The sequence below is a fragment of the Cyprinus carpio genome, chromosome A17 (genome assembly GCF_018340385.1).
Source record: "Cyprinus carpio isolate SPL01 chromosome A17, ASM1834038v1, whole genome shotgun sequence".
NCBI classification, from domain to species: Eukaryota; Metazoa; Chordata; class Actinopteri; order Cypriniformes; family Cyprinidae; genus Cyprinus; species Cyprinus carpio.
The window spans coordinates 329,847-336,606 of record NC_056588.1 but is presented as its reverse complement, the minus strand read 5'-3'; positions in this window follow the sequence as shown (position 1 = coordinate 336,606).

Genomic DNA, 6,760 nt, shown 5'->3' with positions numbered 1-6,760 from the left:
AAAAAAAAAAAAAAAAAAAAAAAAAAAAAAAAAAAAAAAAAAAAAAAAAAAAAAAAAAAAAAAAAAAAAAAAAAAAAAAAAAAAAAAAAAAAAAAAAAAAAAAAAAAAAAAAAAAAAAAAAAAAAAAAAAAAAAAAAAAAAAAAAAAAAAAAAAAAAAAAAAAAAAAAAAAAAAAAAAAAAAAAAAAAAAAAAAAAAAAAAAAAAAAAAAAAAAAAAAAAAAAAAAAAAAAAAAAAAAAAAAAAAAAAAAAAAAAAAAAAAAAAAAAAAAAAAAAAAAAAAAAAAAAAAAAAAAAAAAAAAAAAAAAAAAAAAAAAAAAAAAAAAAAAAAAAAAAAAAAAAAAAAAAAAAAAAAAAAAAAAAAAAAAAAAAAAAAAAAAAAAAAAAAAAAAAAAAAAAAAAAAAAAAAAAAAAAAAAAAAAAAAAAAAAAAAAAAAAAAAAAAAAAAAAAAAAAAAAAAAAAAAAAAAAAAAAAAAAAAAAAAAAAAAAAAAAAAAAAAAAAAAAAAAAAAAAAAAAAAAAAAAAAAAAAAAAAAAAAAAAAAAAAAAAAAAAAAAAAAAAAAAAAAAAAAAAAAAAAAAAAAAAAAAAAAAAAAAAAAAAAAAAAAAAAAAAAAAAAAAAAAAAAAAAAAAAAAAAAAAAAAAAAAAAAAAAAAAAAAAAAAAAAAAAAAAAAAAAAAAAAAAAAAAAAAAAAAAAAAAAAAAAAAAAAAAAAAAAAAAAAAAAAAAAAAAAAAAAAAAAAAAAAAAAAAAAAAAAAAAAAAAAAAAAAAAAAAAAAAAAAAAAAAAAAAAAAAAAAAAAAAAAAAAAAAAAAAAAAAAAAAAAAAAAAAAAAAAAAAAAAAAAAAAAAAAAAAAAAAAAAAAAAAAAAAAAAAAAAAAAAAAAAAAAAAAAAAAAAAAAAAAAAAAAAAAAAAAAAAAAAAAAAAAAAAAAAAAAAAAAAAAAAAAAAAAAAAAAAAAAAAAAAAAAAAAAAAAAAAAAAAAAAAAAAAAAAAAAAAAAAAAAAAAAAAAAAAAAAAAAAAAAAAAAAAAAAAAAAAAAAAAAAAAAAAAAAAAAAAAAAAAAAAAAAAAAAAAAAAAAAAAAAAAAAAAAAAAAAAAAAAAAAAAAAAAAAAAAAAAAAAAAAAAAAAAAAAAAAAAAAAAAAAAAAAAAAAAAAAAAAAAAAAAAAAAAAAAAAAAAAAAAAAAAAAAAAAAAAAAAAAAAAAAAAAAAAAAAAAAAAAAAAAAAAAAAAAAAAAAAAAAAAAAAAAAAAAAAAAAAAAAAAAAAAAAAAAAAAAAAAAAAAAAAAAAAAAAAAAAAAAAAAAAAAAAAAAAAAAAAAAAAAAAAAAAAAAAAAAAAAAAAAAAAAAAAAAAAAAAAAAAAAAAAAAAAAAAAAAAAAAAAAAAAAAAAAAAAAAAAAAAAAAAAAAAAAAAAAAAAAAAAAAAAAAAAAAAAAAAAAAAAAAAAAAAAAAAAAAAAAAAAAAAAAAAAAAAAAAAAAAAAAAAAAAAAAAAAAAAAAAAAAAAAAAAAAAAAAAAAAAAAAAAAAAAAAAAAAAAAAAAAAAAAAAAAAAAAAAAAAAAAAAAAAAAAAAAAAAAAAAAAAAAAAAAAAAAAAAAAAAAAAAAAAAAAAAAAAAAAAAAAAAAAAAAAAAAAAAAAAAAAAAAAAAAAAAAAAAAAAAAAAAAAAAAAAAAAAAAAAAAAAAAAAAAAAAAAAAAAAAAAAAAAAAAAAAAAAAAAAAAAAAAAAAAAAAAAAAAAAAAAAAAAAAAAAAAAAAAAAAAAAAAAAAAAAAAAAAAAAAAAAAAAAAAAAAAAAAAAAAAAAAAAAAAAAAAAAAAAAAAAAAAAAAAAAAAAAAAAAAAAAAAAAAAAAAAAAAAAAAAAAAAAAAAAAAAAAAAAAAAAAAAAAAAAAAAAAAAAAAAAAAAAAAAAAAAAAAAAAAAAAAAAAAAAAAAAAAAAAAAAAAAAAAAAAAAAAAAAAAAAAAAAAAAAAAAAAAAAAAAAAAAAAAAAAAAAAAAAAAAAAAAAAAAAAAAAAAAAAAAAAAAAAAAAAAAAAAAAAAAAAAAAAAAAAAAAAAAAAAAAAAAAAAAAAAAAAAAAAAAAAAAAAAAAAAAAAAAAAAAAAAAAAAAAAAAAAAAAAAAAAAAAAAAAAAAAAAAAAAAAAAAAAAAAAAAAAAAAAAAAAAAAAAAAAAAAAAAAAAAAAAAAAAAAAAAAAAAAAAAAAAAAAAAAAAAAAAAAAAAAAAAAAAAAAAAAAAAAAAAAAAAAAAAAAAAAAAAAAAAAAAAAAAAAAAAAAAAAAAAAAAAAAAAAAAAAAAAAAAAAAAAAAAAAAAAAAAAAAAAAAAAAAAAAAAAAAAAAAAAAAAAAAAAAAAAAAAAAAAAAAAAAAAAAAAAAAAAAAAAAAAAAAAAAAAAAAAAAAAAAAAAAAAAAAAAAAAAAAAACAAAAAAAAAAAAAAAAAAAAAAAAAAAAAAAAAAAAAAAAAAAAAAAAAAAAAAAAAAAAAAAAAAAAAAAAAAAAAAAAAAAAAAAAAAAAAAAAAAAAAAAAAAAAAAAAAAAAAAAAAAAAAAAAAAAAAAAAAAAAAAAAAAAAAAAAAAAAAAAAAAAAAAAAAAAAAAAAAAAAAAAAAAAAAAAAAAAAAAAAAAAAAAAAAAAAAAAAAAAAAAAAAAAAAAAAAAAAAAAAAAAAAAAAAAAAAAAAAAAAAAAAAAAAAAAAAAAAAAAAAAAAAAAAAAAAAAAAAAAAAAAAAAAAAAAAAAAAAAAAAAAAAAAAAAAAAAAAAAAAAAAAAAAAAAAAAAAAAAAAAAAAAAAAAAAAAAAAAAAAAAAAAAAAAAAAAAAAAAAAAAAAAAAAAAAAAAAAAAAAAAAAAAAAAAAAAAAAAAAAAAAAAAAAAAAAAAAAAAAAAAAAAAAAAAAAAAAAAAAAAAAAAAAAAAAAAAAAAAAAAAAAAAAAAAAAAAAAAAAAAAAAAAAAAAAAAAAAAAAAAAAAAAAAAAAAAAAAAAAAAAAAAAAAAAAAAAAAAAAAAAAAAAAAAAAAAAAAAAAAAAAAAAAAAAAAAAAAAAAAAAAAAAAAAAAAAAAAAAAAAAAAAAAAAAAAAAAAAAAAAAAAAAAAAAAAAAAAAAAAAAAAAAAAAAAAAAAAAAAAAAAAAAAAAAAAAAAAAAAAAAAAAAAAAAAAAAAAAAAAAAAAAAAAAAAAAAAAAAAAAAAAAAAAAAAAAAAAAAAAAAAAAAAAAAAAAAAAAAAAAAAAAAAAAAAAAAAAAAAAAAAAAAAAAAAAAAAAAAAAAAAAAAAAAAAAAAAAAAAAAAAAAAAAAAAAAAAAAAAAAAAAAAAAAAAAAAAAAAAAAAAAAAAAAAAAAAAAAAAAAAAAAAAAAAAAAAAAAAAAAAAAAAAAAAAAAAAAAAAAAAAAAAAAAAAAAAAAAAAAAAAAAAAAAAAAAAAAAAAAAAAAAAAAAAAAAAAAAAAAAAAAAAAAAAAAAAAAAAAAAAAAAAAAAAAAAAAAAAAAAAAAAAAAAAAAAAAAAAAAAAAAAAAAAAAAAAAAAAAAAAAAAAAAAAAAAAAAAAAAAAAAAAAAAAAAAAAAAAAAAAAAAAAAAAAAAAAAAAAAAAAAAAAAAAAAAAAAAAAAAAAAAAAAAAAAAAAAAAAAAAAAAAAAAAAAAAAAAAAAAAAAAAAAAAAAAAAAAAAAAAAAAAAAAAAAAAAAAAAAAAAAAAAAAAAAAAAAAAAAAAAAAAAAAAAAAAAAAAAAAAAAAAAAAAAAAAAAAAAAAAAAAAAAAAAAAAAAAAAAAAAAAAAAAAAAAAAAAAAAAAAAAAAAAAAAAAAAAAAAAAAAAAAAAAAAAAAAAAAAAAAAAAAAAAAAAAAAAAAAAAAAAAAAAAAAAAAAAAAAAAAAAAAAAAAAAAAAAAAAAAAAAAAAAAAAAAAAAAAAAAAAAAAAAAAAAAAAAAAAAAAAAAAAAAAAAAAAAAAAAAAAAAAAAAAAAAAAAAAAAAAAAAAAAAAAAAAAAAAAAAAAAAAAAAAAAAAAAAAAAAAAAAAAAAAAAAAAAAAAAAAAAAAAAAAAAAAAAAAAAAAAAAAAAAAAAAAAAAAAAAAAAAAAAAAAAAAAAAAAAAAAAAAAAAAAAAAAAAAAAAAAAAAAAAAAAAAAAAAAAAAAAAAAAAAAAAAAAAAAAAAAAAAAAAAAAAAAAAAAAAAAAAAAAAAAAAAAAAAAAAAAAAAAAAAAAAAAAAAAAAAAAAAAAAAAAAAAAAAAAAAAAAAAAAAAAAAAAAAAAAAAAAAAAAAAAAAAAAAAAAAAAAAAAAAAAAAAAAAAAAAAAAAAAAAAAAAAAAAAAAAAAAAAAAAAAAAAAAAAAAAAAAAAAAAAAAAAAAAAAAAAAAAAAAAAAAAAAAAAAAAAAAAAAAAAAAAAAAAAAAAAAAAAAAAAAAAAAAAAAAAAAAAAAAAAAAAAAAAAAAAAAAAAAAAAAAAAAAAAAAAAAAAAAAAAAAAAAAAAAAAAAAAAAAAAAAAAAAAAAAAAAAAAAAAAAAAAAAAAAAAAAAAAAAAAAAAAAAAAAAAAAAAAAAAAAAAAAAAAAAAAAAAAAAAAAAAAAAAAAAAAAAAAAAAAAAAAAAAAAAAAAAAAAAAAAAAAAAAAAAAAAAAAAAAAAAAAAAAAAAAAAAAAAAAAAAAAAAAAAAAAAAAAAAAAAAAAAAAAAAAAAAAAAAAAAAAAAAAAAAAAAAAAAAAAAAAAAAAAAAAAAAAAAAAAAAAAAAAAAAAAAAAAAAAAAAAAAAAAAAAAAAAAAAAAAAAAAAAAAAAAAAAAAAAAAAAAAAAAAAAAAAAAAAAAAAAAAAAAAAAAAAAAAAAAAAAAAAAAAAAAAAAAAAAAAAAAAAAAAAAAAAAAAAAAAAAAAAAAAAAAAAAAAAAAAAAAAAAAAAAAAAAAAAAAAAAAAAAAAAAAAAAAAAAAAAAAAAAAAAAAAAAAAAAAAAAAAAAAAAAAAAAAAAAAAAAAAAAAAAAAAAAAAAAAAAAAAAAAAAAAAAAAAAAAAAAAAAAAAAAAAAAAAAAAAAAAAAAAAAAAAAAAAAAAAAAAAAAAAAAAAAAAAAAAAAAAAAAAAAAAAAAAAAAAAAAAAAAAAAAAAAAAAAAAAAAAAAAAAAAAAAAAAAAAAAAAAAAAAAAAAAAAAAAAAAAAAAAAAAAAAAAAAAAAAAAAAAAAAAAAAAAAAAAAAAAAAAAAAAAAAAAAAAAAAAAAAAAAAAAAAAAAAAAAAAAAAAAAAAAAAAAAAAAAAAAAAAAAAAAAAAAAAAAAAAAAAAAAAAAAAAAAAAAAAAAAAAAAAAAAAAAAAAAAAAAAAAAAAAAAAAAAAAAAAAAAAAAAAAAAAAAAAAAAAAAAAAAAAAAAAAAAAAAAAAAAAAAAAAAAAAAAAAAAAAAAAAAAAAAAAAAAAAAAAAAAAAAAAAAAAAAAAAAAAAAAAAAAAAAAAAAAAAAAAAAAAAAAAAAAAAAAAAAAAAAAAAAAAAAAAAAAAAAAAAAAAAAAAAAAAAAAAAAAAAAAAAAAAAAAAAAAAAAAAAAAAAAAAAAAAAAAAAAAAAAAAAAAAAAAAAAAAAAAAAAAAAAAAAAAAAAAAAAAAAAAAAAAAAAAAAAAAAAAAAAAAAAAAAAAAAAAAAAAAAAAAAAAAAAAAAAAAAAAAAAAAAAAAAAAAAAAAAAAAAAAAAAAAAAAAAAAAAAAAAAAAAAAAAAAAAAAAAAAAAAAAAAAAAAAAAAAAAAAAAAAAAAAAAAAAAAAAAAAAAAAAAAAAAAAAAAAAAAAAAAAAAAAAAAAAAAAAAAAAAAAAAAAAAAAAAAAAAAAAAAAAAAAAAAAAAAAAAAAAAAAAAAAAAAAAAAAAAAAAAAAAAAAAAAAAAAAAAAAAAAAAAAAAAAAAAAAAAAAAAAAAAAAAAAAAAAAAAAAAAAAAAAAAAAAAAAAAAAAAAAAAAAAAAAAAAAAAAAAAAAAAAAAAAAAAAAAAAAAAAAAAAAAAAAAAAAAAAAAAAAAAAAAAAAAAAAAAAAAAAAAAAAAAAAAAAAAAAAAAAAAAAAAAAAAAAAAAAAAAAAAAAAAAAAAAAAAAAAAAAAAAAAAAAAAAAAAAAAAAAAAAAAAAAAAAAAAAAAAAAAAAAAAAAAAAAAAAAAAAAAAAAAAAAAAAAAAAAAAAAAAAAAAAAAAAAAAAAAAAAAAAAAAAAAAAAAAAAAAAAAAAAAAAAAAAAAAAAAAAAAAAAAAAAAAAAAAAAAAAAAAAAAAAAAAAAAAAAAAAAAAAAAAAAAAAAAAAAAAAAAAAAAAAAAAAAAAAAAAAAAAAAAAAAAAAAAAAAAAAAAAAAAAAAAAAAAAAAAAAAAAAAAAAAAAAAAAAAAAAAAAAAAAAAAAAAAAAAAAAAAAAAAAAAAAAAAAAAAAAAAAAAAAAAAAAAAAAAAAAAAAAAAAAAAAAAAAAAAAAAAAAAAAAAAAAAAAAAAAAAAAAAAAAAAAAAAAAAAAAAAAAAAAAAAAAAAAAAAAAAAAAAAAAAAAAAAAAAAAAAAAAAAAAAAAAAAAAAAAAAAAAAAAAAAAAAAAAAAAAAAAAAAAAAAAAAAAAAAAAAAAAAAAAAAAAAAAAAAAAAAAAAAAAAAAAAAAAAAAAAAAAAAAAAAAAAAAAAAAAAAAAAAAAAAAAAAAAAAAAAAAAAAAAAAAAAAAAAAAAAAAAAAAAAAAAAAAAAAAAAAAAAAAAAAAAAAAAAAAAAAAAAAAAAAAAAAAAAAAAAAAAAAAAAAAAAAAAAAAAAAAAAAAAAAAAAAAAAAAAAA